The following is a 26,318-nucleotide window of genomic DNA, read 5'->3' as shown; positions in this document are numbered from 1 at the left end:
AACAAATGCCTTTATTAATATAAAAATATGATACAATAAGTCCATAATACAATCATCAAATGATTGGCTCTAGGGTTCTAGCTAACAAGAAGGAGATCGGCTTTGAGCAGAGGGAAGATCGGGGAAAGGAGAGGAAGAAGTTGGGATCGGCGATAGGTTTAGGAAAAGAATAAGAAAAAGAACAGTATTTATATTTAAAACTTTTCCTCACTTAAACGGGTATCCCAACTAGGCTTAATCCGTACCAGAAATTAATCCCCTCAAAATCCGTCATACGAGCTCCGAAAAATTTCTAGAAAATTTCTAAAAATTCTGGAAAAATTCTATAAGGCTATTTTCCAAATAACCCTATTAATTAAATATTTCCGAGATCTCACAATGACACAGTCACTGATTCTACAACAAAAGTTGAGTACATTGCTGCTTCAGCTATAGCAAAGGAGGTTGTTTGGATCAGGAAGTTCATTACAGAGCTTGGTGTTGTTCCTAGTATAGCAAACCCAATAGACCTTTATTGTGATAACAATGGGGCTATTGCACAAGCTAAGGAACCTCGCTCTCATAAGAGATCCAAACACATACTACGATGATTCCATCTCATTCGAGAGATCATCGATAGAGGAGATGTGAGGATATGTAGAGTACCGACCGATGCTAACATTGCGGACCCTTTGACCAAGGCTTAGGCATAGAGAAAGCATAATGGTCATATTAGGTCAATGGGTATCTGATATCTCAGTGATTGACACTAGTGCTAGTGGAAGATTGTTAGTATTAGCCCTAGTACTAATTATGAGATGATTGTAAATGGCTCAATTTTGTATCATATTTCATTATTAATAAAAGGTAATATTGGTTATTATATTTGTTTCAATTCAGTGACGATTTAATAAATATAATAATGTCCTTGGGTAGTAGGTTCTTATCTATAACATATCAATTGGTTGAATTGATAGTGAGACATTGTAGATATACATAAAACACTACTCTTAACTATTCCTAGTCAAGTATTAATATACAAGGACAATATTAATGCATTGAAACTAGCATGTAGGTCAACGGATGACTTAATCTCACAAGTCATGGATATGAGATATCACGTTGACACATGGGTATATATTAGAGAATATATACAGAATGACCCACCATGAGAATGTTTCATGGATCGCTATATGAGTGTCATAAACATTCTCATGTGACTATTGGTATGAATAGTCCTTAGACCTTAAGTCACTGTGATTCCCTACATAATGAGTTGTGTATTTTGGTATCGACAAACGTCAATCACTGGGTATGCAATAAGTTATGCGGAGGGATGTGAGTGATGTAGATGGGATCTATCCCTTTCATATGATGGAAGCGATATCTATGGGCCCCTTGATTAGTAGGACACAAGGAAGCATGGTCATGCTCAAATAAGTCAATATGATATATTTGTTGGTTAGTCCTAGGAAAATCGTACCGGTTCCATTGTACAAAAATTTTGTACAAGTGTCAAACCTTTCCTTAAATAACCTATTGTGTTCTTTAGAAGTTAAATTAGGAATCGCAGACGAAACTTAACATCATTGATTCCAAATTTAACTTATCTATTCTTAATGGTTTAGATTTGAATCGCAAGCGGAACTTAACACTATTGATTCAAATCCACCTATGTTATTAATTCCATTAAATATTAATTTCCAAAATTGGTTTCCAGGACTGCATGGCGAGGTACATGGTCTTCTTGGATATGGGAGCAACCACCACCGCCTAGACAAAGCCTTTTAAGGAAAGCTAATATTTAATTTCCTTAAATAACTCTAGGTTAACCAAAAAGAACAATCGAATCACAAATTCGAAAATAAAGAAAACACAAACTCGAAAAACTAATTCAAAATACTAGATCTAATGCTTCTTGTGTTTGGAATTCTTACAAAAAGAAATAACTAGCATGATGCGGAAAACAATTGCTAATTATACCTTCTCTTTGTATGCTAATGACCTCGAGATCTTCTGCCGTATTCCTCGCCTCGCCTTGGACGTCGTGTGGGAGACGATCTTCCAAGATGAACACCACCCAAAAGCTTTCTGAAAGAGAGAGAAGGGGACGACCACACCAAGATCTCCAAGCAAGAGAATAAGAATTATGTTCCATGAGGCCTCCTCGCCCCTTCTTTTATATTACTTGCCCAAGGCCAATAAGGGAAGAATTTTTACAAAAATTAAAATCTTCCTCTTGTTTTTCCTTTTCCCTTTTTATTTTCCTTTTCTTTCCTCTTGATTGAATCAATCACCAAATCATTGGATGATAATTTTAATTTTATTTCTATTTTGGCCGGCCACCTTGCTTGGGCACCAAGCAAGGGTGGACGACCCCCTTAAGAGGAAAGAAATATATTTTTTTATAAAATTTTACAAGAATAAATCCTCTTATAAAATTTTACAAATTCTCTTCTAATTTCCTAAAGTAGGAGTTAAAAAAGGAAAATTTTAAAAATTAAAAACATGTTTTAAAATTTAATACATAAACTCTAATACTTAAGCCTGGAGGTTTAGAGTTCGAATAAGGCAAAAATCCATTGGCATGGGTGGAAAGTCCTAGTGAGTAACAGCACGGCCAAAGGGTTGTCGGTCGACGACATTAGAGGTCGCCAAATGGGCCGACGACATAAGGGCCGCCAGTGGGCCGTCGCAAGGGCCGCCCAAGAGGCCAAAGGGCCAGGTTATTACAATAAAAAGACGCTTTTTAGTGTAACGACCCGCGCTCTTGACTGTCAATCGGCCCCGACGACCCTCGGCGTGCCGACGGCTGTCGCACACTGATGGTTTGCCTCCCCAGATTTTCGCCACGCTTACTAGAGTTTATGAATCGCAACCAAGTGAGGCTCTCTTGGCTGCAGTCATAAACTCTAATACTTAAGCCTGGAGGTTTAGAGTTTGAATCCTGGGGGAGGCAAAAATCCACTGCCAGGGGTGGAAAGTCCTAGTGAGTAACGACATGACCAAAGGGTCGTCGGTCGACGACATTAGAGGTCGCCAAATGGGCCGACGACATAAGGGCCTCCAGTTGGGCCGCCATAAGGGTCGCCCAAGAGGCCAAAGGGCCGGGTCGTTATAATCTACTGATACAATCTTAGCGACGACAACTTCTCCTCGCTTGACAATATCTCATATCAGGCGGTACTTGCGCTCTATATGTTTACTCGCCTTATGTGATATGAACCCCACCAATAAATGTGATGGAACCCGAAACAAAGGTGGATAGAACCCCAAGAACTAAATGACAAGAGTGTGAGCCTTGACTCGTAACCAAGAATTGGCACGAACCAACCCTACGAAGGAAAGAAACGCCACACCTAGGGGTGATAAGTTTCGATGGGTTGAACGCCATGAGAGTAGACTCAATAAGTTTAGAAAGTTCTTTCAAGAACTAAGAGAGCACACAATCTCACCAAAAAAACTAAGTTGCTTCATACTAAGATGTCCCTCCCTTATATAATGGGAGTGAACAAGGAAAAATACAAGATAAGTACATGCACAATTAGAGTCCCAATGTTGCATGCCTCATGCAAGCTATCTAGAAACCCTAAACAAAATAAATGCATGCATAATTAGAGTCCCAAGTTGCATGCTTCATTAAACAATCTAAAATACTTAAGTCTTCATGCATGAACGAATTCCCATGCTTTGCATGCTTATTAGCATTCTTCCGTTAAGCGCGACCAGTCATGGATGATTATGCCCGATTACGTGGATTAGGCCACGACTAGCAGTTGCGATTATCTTGGTTTCTCCTTGCTCATAGTCCTCCCAATGTTTTTTGATTAGCCCATTTAGTGCTTCCTTGAAACGCTTTACCCGTAGTCTTGTAATTGGGCCTTCCGGAAGTGATAACTAATCTCTCCTATCTTTAGCCCTTATGCATACATCATTCTCCCCTTCTTGAAAAGGATTTGTCCTCAAATCATCACCTATATCAAACGGAGATAAGTCAGCAACATTAAAAGTAGAATGTATGCCATACTCACCTAGTAGAAGTTTGTAGGCATTATCATTGATGCGCTCTAATACTTGAAATGGGTCATCCCCTCGAGGTAGAAGTTTAGAATGACGTTTGTCCAGAAATCGCTCCTTTCGGAGTGCAACCAAACCCATTCTCCTAGTTCAAACACAATTTTCTTGCGCCCCTTATTAGCTTGTTGCATGTATTGCTGAGTTCTTTTCTCAATATTCAGTCGTGCTTGTTCATGAATCTTCTTTACGAATTCGTCCTTCTGCTTACCATCTAAGTTTATATGCTCACTTAGAGCTAAAGGAATCAAATCTAATGGTGACAAGGGATTGAAACCATAAACAATTTCAAATGGAGAAAATTTAGTCGCAGAATGTATGCTCCTACTATTGTAAGCAAATTCAACATGAGGTAGACAATCTTCCCATATTCTCAAATTCTTGTTAATGACCGCACGAAGTAAAAAGGACAAGGTTCAATTGACCACTTCAGTTTGCCCATCAGTTTGGGGGTGACAAGTAGTAGAGAACAACAATTTAGTTCCTAATTTCCCCCACAATGTCTTCCAAAAATAACTCAAAAATTTTGCATCTCTATCAGAGACAATGGTCCTAGGCATGTCATGCAACCTAATAACCTCTTTAAAGAACAATTCAGCTATATGCGATGCATCATAGGTTTTATGACATGGAATGAAATGCGCCATTTTAGAGAATCTGTCTACCACAATAAAAATTGAATCTCTCCCTCTCTTGGTCCGAGGTAATCCCAAAACAAAGTCCATTGAAATATCAGTCCTAGGTTCACTAGGAATAGGCAAAGGAGTATACAAGCCATGGGGTTTCAATTTAGATTTAGCTTGTTTGCAAGTGATACACTTATCACAAATTCTTTCCACGTCGCGTTTCATATGAGGTCAAAAGAAATGATCCTGTAAAACCCCTAAAGTCTTAGTAACGCCAAAATGACCCATCAATCCACCACCATGGGCTTCCCTAGTGAATAATTCACATAACGAACACATAGGCACACACAATCTATTTTCACGAAATAAAAACCCATCATGCCTATAGAACTTACCAAATGCAACCTTATCGCATGCTTTGAACACCTCAGAAAAATCAATATTGTTAGTATATAAATCCTTGATATATTCAAATCTAAGTAACTTCGTATCTAAAGTGGACAGTAAAGCATACCTTCGAGATAGTGCATTAGCAACTACGTTCTCCTTTCCTTGCTTGTATTTGATCACATAAGAAAATGTCTCAATGAATTCTACCCATTTAGCATGACGTCGGTTCAACTTATGTTGGCTCTTCAAATGCTTTAGAGATTGATGATCTGTGTGAATCACGAATTCTTTTGGCCATAGGTAATGTTGCCATGTCTCCAATTCTCTCACCAATGCATACATTTCCTTGTCATACGTGGGATAGTTGAGAGTGGCTCCACTCAACTTCTCACTGAAATAAGCAATGGGTCTCATTTCCTGCATAAGCACAGCACCTATACCAACACCAGAAGCATCACATTCGATTTCAAAGGTTTTAGAAAAATCTGGTAGGATTAGTAAAGGAGCAGAACTTAGCTTTTCTTTCAAAGTGTTGAAGGCCCTCTCTTGCTCCTCTCCCCACTTGAATGACTCATTTTTCTTGATGACTTTAGTAAGAGGAGCTGCAATATTGCTAAAATCATGAACAAACCGTCGATAGAAGCTGGCCAAACCATGGAAACTCCTCACTTGGCTAATTGTTGTCGGTGTTGGCCACTCTTGGATTGCTTTCACCTTTTCCTCATCCATCTCAACGCCTTTAGTACTAACAACAAAAGCAAGAAACACGACTTTCTCCGTACAAAAGGTGCATTTATCGAGGTTAGCAAAAAGCTTTTCTTCTTTTAGCACACTCAAAACTAGCCTTAAATGTGTAACATGCTCTTCTAAGCTTCTACTAAAAATCAAAATATCATCAAAATATACAACTACAAATTTCCCTAAGAAAGCACGCAAAACATGGTTCATCAAATGCATAAAAGTGCTAGGAGCATTAGTTAAGTCAAAAAGCATTACTAACCATTCATATAAGCCATGCTTAGTTTTAAAACTAGTTTTCCATTCATCACCTGTTGGATCGAGAAGCGCTAGAGGGGGGGGGTGAATAGCGCTCGTGGCTATTTCGTTCGATTATCGAAATCGTAAAACACTCGAGTAAAAAACGCAGCGGAAATGAAAGAAACACAAGCAGATGAACACAGTGGATTTACTTCGTTCGGAGCCTGTGATCCTTGATCGCTTTCGGTGGGCAACAACTATAAGTTCGTTAAGAGTATTACAAACTAATTACAATTCAAAGCTGTAAAAGGATTATACCGACAACAAAAGATTAAATCAAGCTCCGGGTCTCTGGATTGAGTTGTTAGCAGCTTGTCGCAAGGAGATTGCTTAGATGATTGTTGTTTTGCACCTCAACCTCCTTTTATATGCGGTTCGGGCGCTGGATCCCCGGGCACTGTGGCCAACCAAGGATGATCCACGTGGGAAGTCGGCAGGATAAAGTTTGGTCGGCGCCCGGGCCGGATCCATCTCGAGACTTTCCAAGCTCCTCACCGCAAACAAAGGTTAGTCCGAGCAAAATACCCTGTAAGACAGTGTTAGAATCGATAAAACATAATGAGTAATATTTGACGTATTCGGATGTCCGAGTCTGAATTCGGAATTCCATACTGTTCCCTCTGCGGGGAACGCGTCCTCACCTACTCCACTCGGAGATTTACTCGATCCTCCGAGATCGACTTTTCGATGCTTCTTTCTGGGACATCCTTCCCCTGCTAGTCCGGTCTTTCACCGGTTCGCGACACGGGACTTTTCACCTAGGGTTACCACCCCTAGGACTTTTGCCTCGACATGCCAAGACTTTCCGCATAGGGTTACCACCCCCTATGACCTAGGGTTACCGCCCCCTAGGGTTTTCCCTTTGCCTAACTGCAGCTAGGACTTTCCTGAAATCCTCAAGTAGACTTGTTAGACACAAAAACATTCTTAACTTAGAATTCTTTGCCGTTATCAAAATACGAGTTCGATCGTCGGATGCTTCCCGAATTCGAAGTTAAGCAAACAAGCGAATAGATTGTCATTTTAAACACAGGCAAAATTTGCTAAGTATAGATGAACAAGGTAACTAAAGTAAATTTTGCCCTATATACTCCCCCTTAACTTTGGCTCCCCCTTAATTTTTGCTCCCCCTTAATTTGAAAAATTTTTTATGTTTGCTTTTCTTTTGCTACTCTCCCCCTTTGCCATAATTAAAAAATGGGCAATGTGTAAAGATTTGTGCATGATTAAAGTTAGCAATATTCAACAGAGTTTGGAAGTTCAAGGTCAATTGGAATTTAAGTTTTTAGAACAAGATTATTCTTTTAAGTTCAGTTGGTCCTTAAGTCCAAGCACAAGTCATGTTTATATATTAGGTATCAGAGCCATAGAAAAACAAAAAAAAAAATAGTATCCTTTGCCAACTGTCTAACCTTTAGCTACTCGCTGATTGTCTATAGGACAATAGCTTTTACCAGGTTAGTCAAGTTAAGTTATTTAGATCCAGATAGACTTGACTAGAGCTGGAGAACTTTAACTTGATTAATGTTTATTGCATATTTAACGCCCAGACTCATATTGATGCACAGATATAAGCATTCTTGAGTCCAGGCTCTACCCTATGCATCTCACACCATTCTATGTTTTTTAATCACAATCAAGGTAGACCTAGGTGTTTTGTGAGATGCTCTGGCTTAATTCTAGGGGAACATGATATCTAGGGGAAATCCTAAACTAAACCCAACTTTTGAAAGTCTAGTAAAATTGGAGTTTTGAAAAATGTTTTGCTTAGAAGTTAACAACAAAATAGTAGTAAGGTATCTATTCTACCCAACACATTCCTATTTGCCTTCTAAGTCCACTGAACTCAAGTTCAGGTAAGGGTTTAGTAAAAATGTCAGCTAGGTTTGATTTGGACTCAACGTGGTTGAGTGCAATTTCACCTTTAGCTACATGATCCCTTACAAAGTGGTGTTTTACCTCTATGTGTTTGGTCCTAGAGTGGTGTATGGGATTTTTGGTCAGATTAATTGAACTGATATTATCAATAAAGATTTTAGTATTTTTATAGTCTAGTTGATAGTCTTTTAGTGTATGCATCATCCATAACAATTGAGATGCACATTCTCCTAGAGCTATGTATTCAGCTTCTGTAGTGGATAGAGCAACACAATGTTGCTTTCTGCTTGACCAACTTACTATGCACCTACCACTTGTACTTTTTCTGTCTAGCTTGCACCGGCATAGTCTGAATCAGAATAGCCATAAAGGTCAAAAGTGCAAGTTCTTGGATACCAAAGTCCTACATTTAGAGTTCCTTTAATATACCTCAGTATTCTTTTAACATATGTTAGGTGTGACTCTTTTGCACAGGATTGGTATCTTGCACACATACCCGACTTGCAGTTAGATAAAGTAAACTCCCTATAGCACACCTATAGTATTTTGGGTCTACAGATTTTCCTTCAGGGTCGGAGTCAATGTTTATGTTGGTTGCCATTGGAGTATTTATAATTTTTGAGTTTTCCATGCTAAATTTTTTGATTAACTCCTTAGCATACTTAGTTTGATAAATGTAGATTCCATCTTTGGTTTGTTTTATTTATAAGCCCAAGAAAAAGTTGAGTTCCCCAACCATGCTAATTTCAAATTCATTTTCCATTAACTTAATAAATTCTTTTAGAAATTTTGAGTTAGTTGAGCCAAAAATTATGTCATCAACATAGATTTGGGCTATAAAGATGTCTTTTCCTATAGTTTTCACGAACAAAGTAGGATCGATTTGTCCTTGGTTAAATTCTTTGGATATTAAGTAATTAGATAATCTTTCATACCATGCTCTAGGAGCTTGTTTTAGTCCATATAGTGCCTTTTTTAATTTAAAAACGTGATTGGGATAGTTTATGTCTTCAAACCCTGGAGGTTGGCTTACGTAGACTTCTTCCTTGATAAAACCATTTAAAAAGGCTGACTTAACGTCCATTTGGTACAATTTGAATCCTTTATTGGCTGCATAAGCTAATAACATCCTAATGGACTCGAGTCTAGCTACTGGAGCATAGGTTTCATCATAATCTAGGCCTTCAACTTGACAAAACCCTTTTGCTACTAATCTTGCCTTGTTTCTTACTATATCACCGTGATCATCTAACTTATTCCTAAAAACCCATTTAGTATCTATTATTGATTTATCTATGGGTTTAGGTACAAGGTCCCAGACTTGGTTTCTCTCAAATTGGGCTAATTCTTCCTGCATTGCAATGATCCAGTCTGGATCAGGCAGGGCTTCTTCTATAGTTTTAGGTTCAATTTTAGAAATTAGAGCAATCTGACTGAGGTTTCTATAGGATGATCTAGTTCTGACTCCTAGGTTTGGGTCACCCAAAATTTGGTCAGGTGGGTGAGAGGTGCTTGTTCTAGTTGGTCTTATTTGGGAGTCAGAAACTGGTTCTTCAGACTCATTAAGATTAGTTTGGATTTCATCATCATCTACATCTCTTGGATTAGTGTTAATATTTGCATTTATATTAGGTAAGTTGTTTTCTTCATCAAATATTACATTAGTTGTTTCTTCAACTTTCAATGTATTTTGATTATATACTCTAAAGGCTCTACTGGTAGAGGAGTATCCTAAGAAGATTCCTTGGTTAGATTTGGGTGTAAATTTTCCTAAGTAATCTTTAGTATTTAAAATGTGAACTTTACAACCAAATACTTTTAAATAATTTAGATTTGGAATTTTATGATAGTAGAGTTCATACGGGGTTTTGTTGTGATATTTGTTTATCAAAATTCTGTTTTGAATATAATTTACCGTATTTATTGCTTCAGCCCAAAATTGGTGACTTAACTCATATTCGTTTAACATTGTCCTAGCGGCCTCTTGTAGTGTCCTATTTTTACGTTCTACTAGTCCATTTTGTTGAGGGGTTCTAGGACATGAGAATTCATGTTGGTATCCATTTATTTTACAAAATTGGGTGAACTTATGATTTTCAAATTCCCCTCCGTGATCACTTCTTATTCTTTTAATTTTAGTATCTTTTTCATTTTCCGTTAAGTTGCAAAAATTACTAAATATTTCATAGGTTTCATCTTTTGTTTTTAGAAATTTTACCCAAGTGTACCTGGAGTAGTCATCAATTATTACTAAGCAATATTGGTTCTTGTTTAGTGATTTGGCTCCATGTGAATCAAATAGATCAAGGTGAAGGAGCTCAAGTATGGTGTTGGATCTCTCTAAGTTAGTTGACTTATGGGTTGACTTGGTTTGTTTTCCTTTTTGACATGCATCACAGATTGAGTTTTCAATAAATTTTAATTTGGGCAAACCTCTAACTAGACCATTTTGACTTATTCTTGAAATAAGTCTTGTGTGTGTGTGACCCAGCCTTCTGTGCCACAGTTGGGTTTCCTCTTGTTGTGTCAGAAGACACTTTATAGAGGATATTGATAAATTTATCGTGTAGATGTTATTTTTCCTAAGACCCTTAAGTTTAATTTCTGGATTTTCAATATTTTTAACTAGACATCCGGATTTATCGAAATTAACTATATATCCGCTGTCACACAATTGACTTATACTTAGTAAATTAAAGTTAAAATTGTCAACCAATAAAACATTTCGAATAACGAAATCGGAACTAAGTTCAATATTACCTTTTCCGATTACTTTAAGTTTACCGTTGTTGCCGAATGCAACTGATCCTAGACTCTTGTACTTGAGTTTGGTAAACTTCAACTTGTCTCCAGTCATATGTCTGGAGCATCCACTATCCAACATCCATTGATCCAATTCCTACACATGAAGTAGTTGAATTGGTTTCTTTTTAATGGATTTAAAGATAGCGTGATTGAAGCAGACACTATGTTTATTGTCTCCTTAAATTTTCTATTCTATTGTATTCAGGATAACAATAATTTTGAAATTTAAGTTTAAGATAATAATTTTGAAATTTAAAATAATTTTGAAATTGATTTTTGAAAAGATTTTGAAAAGATTTTTAAATAATTTTGAAATTGATTTTTGAAAAGATTTTGAAAAGATTTTTAAAAAATTTTGAAATTGATTTTTGAAAAGTTTTTAAAATAATTTTGAAAAGATTTTTAAATAATTTTGAAATTGATTTTTGAAAAGATTTTGAAAAGATTTATAAAAAATTTTGAAATTGATTTTTGTAAAGATTTTGAAAAGATTTTTAAATAATTTTGAAATTGATTTTTGAAAAGATTTTGAAAAGATTTTTTAAAAATTTTGAAATTGATTTTTGTAAAGATTTTGAAAAGATTTTTAAATAATTTTGAAATTGATTTTTGAAAAGATTTTGAAAAGATTTTTAAAATTAATTAGTCATCTCACCCGATCTAATTTCTCAATCAGGGAATCCTATAGTTTTTGTGAGATGAATTAAGGTTCAATTTAAGGGTTTTGTTTAGTCTTGTGTTAGATTCAGGTTTAGCTTTGGATTCAACAAGTAAGTATTCTTTGGATAAACTTCTGGGCTATGGTGAGTCACAAGGAGCTCATTAAAGTAACCATGCCTTCGAGGTCTTCCAAATAGTCCTACCCATTGAACTTAATACTAAAACTTGGTCTAACTAGTTAGGATCCATTTAAGGGTAGCTTCGGTCAGTTCCACTTGGCCAAATGCACCAAGTCGAAGCCATATCTTCCTAGACATGCGATGCTCAAGTTTCCCTAACGTACTATCATCCAAAAACTTCACCAGTACTGTGGTTCAAGTTAAACTTATCCCTTTTTAATCTAACCTTAAATACCCTGCCAGGTAATCCATTCTTGTTTTACCCATTCCGGGTAAATTAGGTTCAGTTACCCTGTCGGGTAGTTCAGTTGGAGGTGCCAGCTAGTTTGGACCCTCCTTCTATTTTTCATTTATAATTTTGATTTGTTTAATTTTGAATTTTGAATTTAGAATTTGATTTTAATTTAATTTCGAATTTTGAATTTTAATTCTTGATTTTTAATTTAATTTCGAATTTTAAATTTTAATTTTTAATTTAATTTCGAATTTTGAATTTGATTTTAGATTTTTAATTTAATTTCGAATTTTAAATTGATTTTAGATTTTTAATCTAATTTCGAATTTTAAATTTTAATTTTTAATTTAATTTTGAATTTTGAATTTGATTTTAGATTTTTAATTTAATTTCGAATTTTAATTGTTTTCATTTTAGCTTTCCCTGGATCACGGCCTCAATATGGTCTGTCGAGGAAATATATTTGATTTATCAATTTGGACTTGGGGACCCATGCTTGGACTGATTTACTACTTTGTTTGTTTATTAAGGATAAATACGATTTATATTTCTTTTTATTTTTATATCCTAGCCCAGTCTTATTGTAGACGGCTCTTTGTGTCCCAAGAATTAGATCCAAATTCTTGGAACCCAGAGAGAACTTTTCTAAGGTAATTTTTAAATCATTTAACTGATTTTTCAGATTTGAATTTTCTTTCTCAAGTTGTTTTACTTGAGTTGAATCTTCAGTTAAAGATTTTGAGTTAGTTGCTCCTTTAAGAATGGTTACTTCTTTTAAAAGTGACTTAATTTTCAAATTTGACTTGGCTAATTTGCGAAGTAAATAATTGACTAAATTATTAAGCCTAGGAATACTTACAGCGGAGTCTGGCCCTTCGGAAACGGATGCGGATCCGTGGCTTTGCTCGGAGTCGGCTTCTGACTCGCTTTCAGGTTCGATGATCTGGTCCCGGGCCATCAATGCGAGTAAACTCGTTTGGTCGAGTTCGTCGTCTTCGTCCTCCGAAGAAGATTCATCCCAGGTTGCCTTTAGGGCCTTCTTTCTTCTTTGCTTTTTGGCCTCCTTTTGGTTGGGACAGTTGGCCTTGATATGCCCTTTCTGGTTGCACCCGTAACATGTGACTTCGAACTTCACCTTTGAGTTTTGTTGGGCCTCCCAGATTCACAAGTTTGTTGGTCAGTTCATCTTCTGAATCTTCTGAGTCAGGTTCATCTTCTGATTCCGATTCAATTTTTCGCCGTCCTCTTGATTCCCGTGTCCGATTCGTTCCTGCAACCAAAGCAATTCCTTTCTCGGATGGCTGTGCATTAGTTTGTTCATGGAGTTCGAATTCGCTAAATAATTCGTCTAATTTCAAGGAGGACAAATCCTTAGAGACTTTATAGGCATCTACCATTGATGCCCATAGTGTACTCCTAGGGAATGAGTTAAGGGCATACCTTATTATATCTCTGTTTTCTACCTTCTGTCAGATTCCATGTAGAGAATTCAGAATATCTTGAATTCGGGCGTGCAAAGAACTTGCCGTCTCGCCTTCCTGCATTTTCAAATTATATAGTTTATTTAGTAACAAATCACGTTTACTCACCTTGGTTTCTGAGGTGCCATCGTGTAGTTCGATCAGTTTCTCCCATAGTTCCTTTGCGGAGGAGAATGGACCGACTCTGTTGAGCTCTTCTTTGGTAAGGCCGCACTGGATTGTGCAGGTGGCTCCCAGTTTTCACAGGATGTAGGCTTGCCATCTGTACCAGTTGGTAGTTGCAATCCTGTTTTCACGATCATCCAGGTGTCGAACTGGATCTTTAGATAAATTTCCATTCGCCCCTTCCAATATCCGAAGTCTTCTCCAGAAAATAATGGGGGACGAACGATGCTAAATCCTTCTTGTTGGGCCATTTAGATCTAAAAAAACAGAAACAACAAGATCTATTCCAAGACTAAGTCTTAGATTAGTAGTGCGGGAGGAAGGAAAAAATAACAGGCTCAAGTGGTATTGACCAGCTTTGAGAAAAAAAAAATCGATTCGTAAAAAGAGATTAGAATATAGCTATGAGGCTAAATTCTAATCGACTCCGAACAAAACCACGAAAAACTTGTCTTGAATAGTGGTTGCACTGATTCAAGACTACCCCGCTCTGATACCAATTGTTGGATCGAGAAGCGCTAGAGGGGGGGGGGGGTGAATAACGCTCGTGGCTATTTCGTTCGATTATCGAAATCGTAAAACACTCGAGTAAAAAACACAGCGGAAATGAAAGAAACACAAGCAGATGAACACAGTGGATTTACTTCGTTCGGAGCCTGTGACGACTCCTACTCGAAGGCCCGCGATCCTTGATCGCTTTCGGTGGGCAACAACTATAAGTTCGTTAAGAGTATTACAAACTAATTACAATTCAAAGCTGTAAAAAGATTATACCGACAACAAAAAGATTAAATCCGAAGCTCCGGGTTGTCGGGGTGTCGTTGCAGCACTTCTGGATTGAGTCGTTAGCAGCTTGTCGCAAGGAGATTGCTTAGATGATTGTTGTTTTTGAAGCTGCACCTCAACCCTCCTTTTATATGCGGTTCCGGGCGCCTGGAGTGTGACGTGGCCAACCAACCGGGATGCTCCACGTGGCGAAGTCGCGGCAGGGATAAAGTTTGGTCCCCGGCGCCCGGACCTCCTGCAAACAAAGGTTAGTCTGAGCAAAATACCCTGTAAGACAGTGTTAGAATCTGATAAAACATAATGAGTAATATTTGACAGTATTCGGACTGTCCGAGTCTGACTTTGGAATTCCAACCGGAAACCCTAGGTCGACCCGACGCCTACTGTTCCCTCTGCGGGGAACGCGTCCTCACCTACTCCACTCTGGGACATCCGCTTCCTAGTCCATCTTTCACCCGTTCGTGACACCAGGACTTTTCACCTAGGGTTACCACCCCCTAGGACTTTTGCCTGAAGCCCTCGACCTGCCAAGACTTTCCGCATAGGGTTACCACCCCCTATGACCTAGGGTTACCGCCCCCTAGGGTTTTCCCTTTGCCTAACTGCAGCTAGGACTTTCCTGAAATCCTCAAGTAGACTTGTTAGACACAAAAACATTCTTAACTTAGAATTCTTTGCCGTTATCAAAACACGAGTTCGATCGTCGGATGCTTCCCGCACCAACATCACCTTCCTTCATCCTAATCTGATGATATCCACTCCTAATATCAATTTTTGTGAACACACAAGAACCATGCAATTCATCAAGTATATCATCAATCCTAGGAATTGGATGGCGATACTTTACCGTGATGTTGTTGATGGCTCGACAATCCACACACATCCTCCATGTTTCGTCCTTCTTGGGAACTAGTAACACAGGCACGGCGCAAGGACTCATGCTTTCTCGAACATACCCCTTTTCTAATAATTCATTAACTTGCCTCTGAAGTTCCTTTGCTTCCTCCGGATTACTTCTATAGGCAAGTCGATTCGGAATGGAGGCACCAGGTATGAAGTCAATTTAGTGCTCAATTCCTCTAATGGGAGGTAAACCATGCGGAACCTCTTCAGGAAAGACCTCCTCGAATTCCTGTAAGAGAGAAACAATAACACTAGGCAAAGAATTGTTAAGGTCGTTAGTGCGCAAGAGTGTCTCCTTATACAAAAGGATAAGGGGCAGCTGATTTGAAAACAAAGCTCACTTAATCTCACTTTTTTTTGCATAAAAAATATTTTTCTTTCTCTCTCCTTTTTTTCCTTGCCCACTCCTTTTGTCTCTTTCCTCTCATCTTCTTTCCTCTCATTTTTCTTTCCCTCTACTTCTTTTTTCTCAAAATTTTTTCTCTCAATTTCTTTTTCTTTCTTCTTTTCATTTGCTTTTTGTAGTCTCAACTGGTCCTCCATAACTTGTCTTGGAGTCAACGGTACAAGAATAATATGTTGCCCTTTCAAAGTAAAACTATACTTATTTGTGAGGCCATCATGTGTTACCTTTCGATCGAATTGCCAAGGTCTTGTCAACAATAGATGGCATGCATGCATGGGAACCACGTCACACAACAGCTCATCTTCATATTTGCCAATGGAGATTGCTACCAAGACTTGTTTTGTTACCTTGATTTCTCCGCAATCGTTTAGCCACTGGAGTCGATAAGGTCGCGGATGTTTCCGAGTTGGTAGTGACAATTTCTCCACCAAATCAGTACTTGCCACATTGGTGCAACTCCCCCCATCAATAATAACACTACAAACCTTGTTATTGACAAAGCAACAGGTATGCAACAAGTTTTCCCTTTGATTACCTTCTTCCTCCTTAGCTTGTAAATTGAGAACTCGTTGAGCCACCAATAAGTCTCCGATAACAGCATGTTGTTCATCATCATTGTCCTCTTTTTATGGCACTTCTTCAACTATTTCATCCTCATCTTCCGACTAAAGTTCACCTTGGGCGTTTATTACCATCACCCTTTTGTTCACACATTGACTAGCTATATGACCACGCCCTTGACATTTAAAACACTTGATATCACGAGTTTTGGAGGAAATGGGCTCGCGATTACCTTGAGTAGTAGATGGTGTAGGTTTGGGCTTCTTGAAGGGTTCAAACTTTGGCTTATTTTGAGGTTGTTCCTCCTTTCTTGGAGCTGTTCGCCATGTGCCATGAGTAGTCATTGGTTGTCCCCTCCTAGCCAATCCTCTCCTCTTGAGTTGTTCTTCCACTTTTTGTGCTTGGTGGACCATGTCTGACAGCTTAACAGTAATTTCTGGGTTTAAACCATGTAAAAACCTGGCCATGGTGGCTTCCCGATCTTCATCGATATTAGCTCGGATCATGGACAACTCCATCTCCTTGAAATATTCATCCACACTTTTGGAGCCTTGAGATAACCTTTGAAGCCGCTGATATAAGCTTCTATAATAATGGCTGGGTACAAACCTCCTTCTCATGAGCACTTTCATCTCCTCCCAAGTGGACACAGGTTGCTCTCTATTCCTTCACCGAGTCATCCCCACTTGATCCCACCAAACAATAGCATAATCAGTGAATTCAATGGCAGCTAACTTCACCTTTTTAAACTCTGAGAATTCATGACAGTCAAACACCATTTCCATCTTAGTTTCCCATTCCAAGTAAGCTTCTGGGTCATTTCTTCCTTGGAAGGTTGGAATTTTCATCTTAATCCCTCCTAAATAATTATTTCTTCTAGTTCCGTTTCTATCTCCTCGATGTTCAATCCTGCCCCGATTGTAGTTTTGCTCATCAAAGTCTTCCACAATAACCTCTTCATCTTCTTCGACATCAATCCATTGGGCATGTCTTCATTGTGGTCTAGTAATACGGTCTTGTTGATGTCTTCTTGGTGTCCCATCCTCCACCCGATCCAACCTCTCATGGATAGATTCTAATTCCGCCCTCATCATCCGCTGCATTTCCCCCATCAATGCTTGTAATTGCAGGTTCGGAAGTGGCCTAGCCCCCTCATTTGCTCCATCCTCCTGGTTATTGGACATGGCTACAAAATGAAAGAAAACCTCACAAGCACTCAACTCACGTTTGGGTGGTAGCTCTCAATTGATAATATCTCTCAGTTCTTGATCAAACTCTAGAACAAATCAGAATATCACGTAGTAATTCAAAAGATACCACCGAAACTTATGATGACAGAATTTTAAGAGAAAATGAAAGAGTAGAAGTTTGAGAATAAGGAAAACAAGAAAAGAATTGTTGAAGACAATTTACTTCGATTCACACAAGCAGTTTTTATTTTTTACGCTTTCTTCTTCTTCTTCTTCTTTTTGTCTTTTTGTTGCGCTTTTTTTTTCCACGATTTTTTTTTTACTTTTGGCTGAACAACAAGTAAAGATAGATTTGCACTTGCCTTTGAACCGAAGCTCTAATACCAGATGATACGAACCCCACCAATAAATGTGATGGAACCCGAAACAAAGGTGGATAGAACCCCAAGAACTAAACGAAAAGAGTGTGAGCCTTGACCCGTAACCAAGAATTGGCACGAACCAAGCCTACGAAGGAAAGAAACGCCACACCTAGGGGTGATAAGTTTCTATGGGTTGAACGCCACGAGAGTAGACTCAATAAGTTCAGCAAGTTCTTTCAAGAACTAAGAGAGCACACAATCTCACCAAAAAAACTAAGTTGCTTCATACTAAGATGTCCCTCCCTTATATAATGGGAGTGAACAAGGAAAAATACAAGATAAGTACATGCACAATTAGAGTCCCAATGTTGCATGCCTCATGCAAGCTATCTAGAAGTCCAAAACAAAATAAATGCATGCACAATTAGAGACACAAGTTGCATGCTTCATTAAACAATCTAAAATACTTAAGTCTTCATGCATGAACGAATTCCCATGCTTTGTATGCTTATTGGTGTTCTTCCGTTAAGCGCGGCCAGTCATGGATGGTTATGCCCGATTACATGGATTAGGCCACGACTAGCAGTTGCGATTATCTTGGTTTCTCCTTGCTCATAGTCCTCTCAATGTTTTTTGATTAGCCCATTTAGTGCTTCCTTGAAACACTTTTCACGTAGTCTTGTAATTGGGCCTTCCGGAAGTGATAACTGATCTCTCCTATCTTCAGCCCTTGGGCATACATCATTATGGGCTCGTGGTTCCTTCGAGTTTTCAACTGCACCGCTATTATCACAATAAATTGTGATGATTTTGGGCAAACCAGGAATCACATCTAAGCCCATTAGAAAGTTCCTGAGCCATACAGCTTCTTTGGCTGCCTCAGAGGCTGCCACATACTCAGCTTCCATGGTTGAGTCCGAGATTCATTTCTGCTTAACACTCCTCCATGCAATGGCTTCACATCCTAGAGTAAACACATAGCCTGACGTAGACTTACTATTGTCCCTATCTGATTGGAAGTCTGAATTCTTGTAACCCACAGGGAGCAAATCGTCCAAGGAGCAAATCCCTATCTGACGTAGACTAGCATATAATCTCTAGTCCTTCTCAGGTACTTTAATATATGCTTTACAACAGTCCAATGCCCTTGTCCAGGGTTACTCTGATATCTGCTAACCATGCCCACGGCAAAACAGATATCATTGCATACATAAGGCTTCCTACAGCCGAAGCATAAGGAACTGCCTTCATATCCTCTATCTCCTTGATGTCTTCGGAGACATCTCTTTAGATAAGGCTACTCTATGCCTAAAAGGTAAGAAACCTTTCTTGGAGTTCTGCATACTAAAACGAGCAAGGATCGTATCTATATATGAAGTTTGAGATAGGCACAACATTCTTTTCTTGCAATCCCTTATGACTTTGATCCCAAGAATGTGTGCACATTCTCCTAAGTCCTTCATATCAAATTGTTTGGACAACCATACCCTTACGTCTGATAATACCTTAACATTGTTGCCAATTAACAAAATATCATCTACGTATAGTACAAGAAATACCACCACATTTCCGTTACACTTCTTGTATATACAAGACTCATCCAGATACTGAATAAATCCATATGACTGGATTACTTCGTTAAACCGGATGTTCCAAGATCTTGAAGCTTGCTTCAATCCATAAGGACCGATTGATCTTGCACACTAGATGTTCTTTGCCCTTTTCACTGAACCCTTCTGGTTGCTTCATATGGATGTTTTCTTCAAGACTTCCATTAAGGAAAGTTGTCTTGACATCCATTTGCCAAATCTCATAATTCATATGAACGACAATGGATAAGAGTATTCAGATAGACTTAAGCATGGTTACCGAAGAAAAGGTCTCTTCATAATCGATTCCCTCTTTCTAAGTGTACCCTTTCGCAACAAGCCTTACTTTTAAGGTTTCTACATTCTCGTCTGTCCCTCTTTTCCTTTTGTAGATCCACTTGCATCCAACGGCTTTTACACCATCAGGTGGTTCTACAAGCTCCCAGACCTTATTAGAATACATAGATTATATTTCTGAATTCATTGTCTTTTGCCAAGATACTGCATCTATATCTTGGAGTGCTTCGTCATATGTCTGGGGATCAGGTTCATGTTTGTCTGGGATCAAGTCTGAAGACTCTCCCAAAAACATGAATCTCTCAGGTTGCCTTACAACCCTCCCACTACGACGAGACACTGTCGGTGGTTGTGTATCATGTGTGACACGTATTGCAGTCTCTTGTGGTACTTCATCTTGTACTGTTGGTACTAAAGTAGACGTGTCCTCTCTAAGTTCTTCTAGAATAATTTTGCTACTGTGCTTGTGGTCCATTATATAGTCTTCTTCTAAAAACTGGGCATTGGTGCTAATAATGACCTTCTGGTCTTTAGGACTATAAAATAAACCACCTTTCGTTCCTCTGGGATAACCCATAAACACACGCACTTCTGTACGAGATTCTAACTTATCAGCATCCAGATTTAGCACATGTGCTGGACTACCCCAAATTTGAATATGTCTTAGACTGGGTTTTCACCAATTCCACAATTCTATGGGAGCAAAGGATACTGATTTAGAAGGTACTAAGTTCAGAATGTGCGCTGCCGTTTCCAAAGCGTATCCCCAAAACGAATTTGGTAATTCTGAATAACTCATCATCGATCTAACCATCTCCATAAGAGTCCTATTCCTTCATTCTGCCACACCATTCTGTTGGGGTGTACCAGGTCCGGACAACTGGAATTGAATCCCGGCCTCTGATAAGTAATTTCTAAACTCTCCTAAGAGGGATTCTCCACCACGATCAGACCGTAGTGTCTTGATACTTTTACCAAGATGTTTCTCCACATCAGCCTTGTACTCTTTGAATTTATCAAAGCACTCAGACTTGCGGCGCATCGGGTAAATGTATCCGTATCTTGAATAGTCGTCTATAAAAGAGACAAAATATTGAAAACCACCTCTTGCCTCGATAGACATAGGACCACATAGATCAGAATGAAATAGTTCTAACGCTTCTTTGGCTCTATACCCCTTGGCCTTAAAAGGTCTCTTGGTCATCTTACCTTCCAAGCAAGATTCACAGGTTGAAAAATTTTCTAACTCCAATGGACCCAAGAGTCCATCAGCTATGAGTCTTTGAATATGACCAAGCCTTAGATGCCAAAGATACGTTTGGTTCATCTTCGAAGGTTCCTTTCTCTTATTGGAATTAGAAGATGTGTTATTAATTTCCATATTTTGCTTTGTGGGAGAAATTAGATTTAAAGTATATAAATTGCCAACCAATGCACCAAAATAGATAATCACCTTATTCTCTTTATAACCACATTGTTACTAAAGGAAACAGAATATCCATCCAAATATAGTTTAGAAACTGAAATTAAATTCTTTCTAAAACTGGGTACATAAAGACAATTTCTTAAAACCAAACATTTATTCCTAAAAGGTAAGTAGACGTCTCCCACTACAACAGCCGCCACTTTAGTAGCATTGCCCATGTATACGGTTATCTCTCCTTCAAATAGTCATCGAGTTTCCTGGAACCCCTGCAAAGAATTACAGATATGATCAGTGGCTCCTGCATTTACACACCAGGTGTTGGTAGATAACACCGCTAAACATGTTTCAACTACTAGACCATGAGATATACCTTTATTGTTTTGATTCCTACGAGGACAGTCCGTCTTCCAATGTCTTGTCTGCTTGCAGATGAAGCACTTGTCCTTCGGCTTCTTCATTCCAGCTTTTTGTCCTGTACCCTGAGGTTTATTCACCTTCTTTGCTGAAAAGACTTATTTCTTCTTCTTCTTTCCTTTCGACTTAGAAGTAGAACCATTTTCAACATAGTGAATCTGAGAACTATGACGAAATATACCTTCTGCTGCCTGTAGTTCTGTCAGAAGTTCCGCCAACGTATACTCCCTTTTGTTCATGTTATAGTTCAGGTAGAATTGCTCAAAACTTCTGGGTAGCGTTTGGAGAATTATATTAACTTGGGTTTTCCCATCGATTTCTCCTCAAAGGACTTGTATTTCGTTCAGATAAGCCATCATTTTGAGGATATGATCCCTTACGAGTGTCCCCTCAGACATGGTGGTTGTCATTAACTTTCTCATTGCCTCTTACCTAGCAGTTCGACTCTGGTGCCCAAAGAGTTCTTTGAGATTGTTCATTATATCATAAACTGTTAGTAAATCTTGATGTTGATGTTGCAATACATTTGACATTGAAGCCAAAATGTAACACCGCGCCATCTCATATGCTTTTACCCATTTCTTATGATACTCAATCTCCTCTGGGGTAGAGTTGCCGTTAGGTGTATCTGGGCATACCTCTGATAGTACAAACTTATAGCTTTCAGCAGTTAAGACAATGTCCAGGTTCCTTTTCCAATCTATATAATTGGGACCAGTAAGTTTATTTTCTTTCAGTATAATGGCCAGCGAGTTGAAAGTCATCCTAAGAATCACAAAAATAAACTTTGGTCAAGACTCTAAATTTAGAATAATATTGATTTCTCAAGCAATACTATTTTAAATTAGCCAACACCTCAAATCACCATGAATTTTGCATGCCACGATAGTGTAGACGTATACAAAATCAAACATTTGTAAGAGGAGGTTTTATTCATTAATTTTATTCTTGTCAACCTAACTTTATGACAAATAAAATTAATAGTTGGTTTTCCTTCGGTCACACAAATAATAGTAGTGACTCCGATGGGGAGGATACTATTAGACGTGTCTAAGTGTATACAATTACTTAACACTTAGTCCATTAATAAGATTGTGCCCCTTCCGATGGGGAAGATCACACGCTCTTAATTAATTTCCTATAGTTATCTAAAATGGAAGTTTGATCTGGTGATCCATAAACAAACTCATTCGATATGGAGGAAGGCACTTAGAGCCAACGTGCAAGTTTTTTTTTGCATCACTTACAAACCAGTAATGGAGACCATGGAATTTATTAAAATTCCTCTCCCACTTAGTTATTAAAAATGAGGATTTTAACCTATGCTAGCATACATCACATGCATATAAACATCACAGTAAATAAAAGCAATAAATTTGGAAATTAATTTTCCAACTATTATGACATTTTCCATCACTGTCTTCAGTATGCTCCAACCCTAGCTGCTGCCATCTTTAACCACCGCCATCGGGTCGAGTTGTCGCATCTATCTTGCTTCTTATTCTGTTGCGCCTCTGGTCCTCCAATAGCACCACGCCTCGCAAAGATACGATCCGCGACAAATATGGAATTTTACATATATCGATCCTATATTCCATAAAGGAATGTACATGTATTCTAGATCGAACAAAAAAATAAAATTCTAAAAATAATACAGCTCATGCTGTATTTGATACATACAATCATGCACACAAAATAATGCCCTTGACATGTCCAAGGGTCTAATCACACACAATATCTAAATGCCATAATAGTTGGAGTCTTCAACCATAAAGTTAGCACATCCTACTATTATCCTGCCTAAATTATGTATGACATGTGTATAATTAATTTGAAAATCAAAACACACAGAGGCAAACCCTAGCTCTAATACCAATTGTTGGTTAGTCCTAGGAAAATCGTACCGGTTCCACTGTACAAAAATTTTGTACAAGTGTCGAACCTTTCCTTAAATAACCTATTGTGTTCTTTAGAAGTTAAATTAGGAATCGCAGACGAAACGTAACATCATTGATTCTAAATTTAACTTATCTATTCTTAATGGTTTAGATTTGAATCGCAAGTGGAACTTAACACTATTGATTCAAATCCACCTATGTTATTAATTCCATTAAATATTAATTTCCAAAATTGGCTTCCAGGACTGCATGGCAAGACACATGGCCTTCTTGGATATGGGAGCAACCACCACCGCCTAGACAAAGCCTTTTAAGGAAAGCTAATATTTAATTTCCTTAAATAACTCTAGGTTAACCAAAAAGAACAATCGAATCACAAATTCGAAAATAAAGAAAACACAAACTCGAAAAACTAATTCAAAATACTAGATCTAATGCCTCTTGTGTTTGGAATTTTTATAAAAAGAAATAACTAGCATGATGCGGAAAATAATTGCTAATTATATCTTCTCTTTGTATGCTAATGACCTCGAGATCTTCTGCCGTATTCCTCACCTCGCCTTGTACGTCGTGTGGGCGACGATCTTCCAAGATGAACACTACCCAAAAGCTTTCTTCCTCTTCCTCTAAAATCCGGCCACCACCACCACCAAGGAAAAGAGAGCAAGGGAAAGGAGAGAGAGAAGGGGTCGACCACACCAAGATCTCAAAGCAAGAGAATAAGAATTGTGTTCCATGAGGCCTCCTCACCCCTTCTTTTATATTACTTGCCCAAGGCAAATAAGGGAAGAATTTTTACAAAAATTAAAATCTTCCTCTTGTTTTTCCTTTTCCCTTTTTATTTTCCTTTTCTTTCCTCTTGATTGAATCAATCACCAAATCATTGGATGATGATTTTAATTTTATTTCTATTTGGCCGGCCACCTTGCTTGGGTACCAAGCAAGGGTGGCCGACCCCCTTAAGAGGAAAGAAATATATTTTTTATAAAATTTTACAAGCTCTCTTCTAATTTCCTAAAGTACGAGTTAAAAAAGGAAAATTTTAAAAATTAAAACACATGTTTTAAAATTTAATACTTCTCTTATAAAATTTCTTTTTTTAATATGGTGATAGAAAATTTAAATTTTAAAACTTCTCTTTTTTTTTTTTCTAAAACCATGAAGATGGTTAAAAAAGGAAAGTTTTAAAACTTTTAAACTTTCTTTTAAAACATGTGGCCTAATTCAAATAAGGAAAGTTTTTAAATTTAAAATCTCTCTTTTAAAACTTGTAGTTTTCTACAAAGAGAAGATTTTAAAAATTCAAAACACCCCTCCTTGTTTAAATTATTGTGGTCGGCCCTTTAAGAGGAGATGTGGTCGGACCCCCTTCTTGGACACCAAGATGGGCCTTTCTTTGGATGAACTTGAGGCTTTAATGAGGCTACGACAGGGACCTAGAGGAGAAATTGGTTTTGGCCTTCCGATGAGCTTGAGTATCCCGTGTTCGCCTCGAACACACAACTCAAGTTCATCGATAATAACTCATTCCACTAGAGAGTTAGTATCGCACTACCGCACCAATCCCAATGGGCTCCTTCTTATCAAGAGTGTGTTAGTCTCCCTGTGTTTAAGATAACGAATGCCCACTAATTAAGTAAGTTACTGACAACTCAATTAATATCTAGCTCCAAGAGTAGTACCACTCAACTTCATTGTCATGTCGGACTAAGTCCACCTGCAGGGTTTAACATGACAATCCTTATGAGCTCCTCTTGGGGACATTCTCAACCTAGATAACTAGGACACAGATTCCTTCTATAATTAACAACACACACTATAAGTAATATCATTTCCCAACTTATCGGGCATATTGATTTATCGAGCTAAACCTCACCCTTTGATAAGTCAAAGAAATAAATATTAAATATATGTGCTTGTTATTATATTAGGATTAAGAGCACACACTTCCATAATAACTAAGGTCTAGTTCTTTTATTAAAGTCAGTACAAAAGAACTTACCTAAAATCATCATACTCAATACACTTAGAGTGTACCAGTGTAATTTATTAATCAATATAAACTAATACTTAATTATACTACGACTATTTCGATGGTTTGTTCCTTTCCATCTTAGTCGTGAGCAACTGTTTATAATTTATAAAGAACCGACAACATGATCTTCTGTGTGTGACACCACTCACCATGTTGTTTACTATATAAATTAATTGAATAATTACATTTAACAAATAAATGTAGATATTGACCAATGTGATTCTTTTATTTAAAAAGTAAATGTTTACAAAAGCTAGGCTTTTAGTATACATTCTAACAATATTGAGCTTATTTGATTGAGTGTATCTACTTAGAGATCAAGAAACACAAAGGTTGATAAGAGGATGACACGGTCTATGCCTTATTGATCAATCTAGATATCAAGGATAGAGGGACCAAGTTATACAAGATAATAGCCACAGACAGGTTAGGTCAGATCTCGACTTTCTCGTCACTTGGGTAGCAATGATGCATTGCTAGATGTCACTCATTGCTTTTGTATCTAAATATTGATTTGGGTACATTGCCAACGTTACGAGAACCTATTGGGACACACACAAAGAACAAGTAGATTTAGAGATGGGTTCATATGATGAGTCATTGGATTAACTCTAATCTGAATTGGACTTATTGAGTTAGACTCAATTGGATCTAATTATTGGATTAAGTCTAATTCAAACTAGATTTAAGGAATCAATTCAAATTAATGAAATGTGATTCATTGAATGTGAAATTATATGAGATTAATTGAGTAAGACTCGATTGAATTAGACTTGAGTAAGACTCAAGTGAATTGGACTTGAGTTAAACTCAAGTGAGGATTTATGAAGATATTCATTGAATTTCGAAATTCAATGAATCATTTTATTCAATTTTTGAAATTGAATTTGAAATGAGGAGTTTCAAGTGTGGTCCTTAATGAAGTGTAAATACTCATTAAG

General features: G+C 37.8%; 1 pseudogene; it reads right to left on the bottom strand.

Moving 5' to 3' along the window:
- The window catches only part of LOC122019283, a 62,701-nt pseudogene extending 45,777 nt beyond the window's left edge, over positions 1-16,924 (bottom strand).
- Positions 16,925-26,318: the final 9,394 nt, after the last annotated feature.

This window comes from Zingiber officinale, chromosome 9A (genome assembly GCF_018446385.1).
Source record: "Zingiber officinale cultivar Zhangliang chromosome 9A, Zo_v1.1, whole genome shotgun sequence".
NCBI lineage: Eukaryota > Viridiplantae > Streptophyta > Magnoliopsida > Zingiberales > Zingiberaceae > Zingiber > Zingiber officinale.
Note: the sequence above shows the minus strand (reverse complement) of the source record. Positions and strands in the feature narration are given on the sequence as shown.